This window comes from Neopelma chrysocephalum, unplaced genomic scaffold, assembly GCF_003984885.1.
Source record: "Neopelma chrysocephalum unplaced genomic scaffold, ASM398488v2 Primary Assembly neopelma1_253, whole genome shotgun sequence".
Classification (NCBI taxonomy): domain Eukaryota; kingdom Metazoa; phylum Chordata; class Aves; order Passeriformes; family Pipridae; genus Neopelma; species Neopelma chrysocephalum.
In genome coordinates, this window is record NW_020897915.1 from 1,947,835 (window position 1) to 1,948,982 (window position 1,148).

Consider the following 1,148-nt stretch of genomic DNA (forward strand, 5'->3'; position numbering starts at 1 on the left):
CTGTACTGGGAGCGCTGGGGAACTGTACTGGGAGCGCTGGGGAACTGTACTGGGAATGCTGGGTACCTGTACTGGGAGCGCTGGGAGCACTGGGGAGCTGTACTGGGAGTGCTGGGGAACTGTACTGGGAGCTCTGGGAGCCACTGGGGAGCCACACTAGGAGCACTGGGGACGTGTACTGGGAGCACTGGGGAGCCGTACTGGGAAGCTGTCCTGGGGATCACTGGGGAGCATTGAGCTGTACTGGGAGCACTGGGGAGCAGTGTGCTGTACTGGGGAGCTGTACTGGGCAGCACTGGGAGCGTTGTGCTGTACCGGTGCACTGGGGAGGAGCTGTGCGTTTTACTGGGCAGCACTGGGGAGCAGTGAGCTGTACTGGGAAGAACTGGGAAGCACTGAGCTGTACTGGGAAGAACTGGGAAGCACTGAGCTGTACTGGGCAGCACTGGGGAACCGGCAGGTGAAGGATGCCAGTTTAATGGGGTTTTTTGGGTGCTTTTTCCCTGGAGAAGGTGATGAGCTCCGGTTCAGAGTGAGCCCACCCCCGTCCTCCCCTCCCTCTTCAGGCCGGGGTGGCACTTTGCAGACGTGGTGCTGACAGCGTGACGAGCCAATGCAATATTCATCCTGACATTTCCCTCCGTGCCAGCCCTTCCCAGCGCTCCAGCTGGCAGCCCCCGGCTGCGGTGCCGCCATGGCAGGGTGGCACAGGGATGGGCCAACCCCCCTTCCATGGAACTCCCAAGCCCTGGGGGAACCTGGGGGGCTTCTGCCTCCCTTTCCCTTTAACATCGTTCCTCTTTCATCCGCTGTATCTCCTCCGGCTTGTTCCTGGAGCGGTTTAAGGAGGGCAGGGACTCCCTGTCATCGCTTCATCCTTCAGCTTTCATGGAATCATGGAATCCCAGAATGGTTTGGGTTGGAAAGGACCTTAAAGCCCATCTCGTTCTACCCCCTGCCATGGGCCATGGACACCTTCCACTATCCCAAGTTGCTCCAAGCCCTGTCCAACCTGGCCTTGAACACTTCCAGGGATGGGGCAGCCACAGCTTCTCTGGGCAACCTGTGCCAGGGCCTCCCCACCCTCACAGGGAAGAATTCCATAAATCCCACCTAAATTTCCCCTCTTCCAGTTTGAACCCATTACT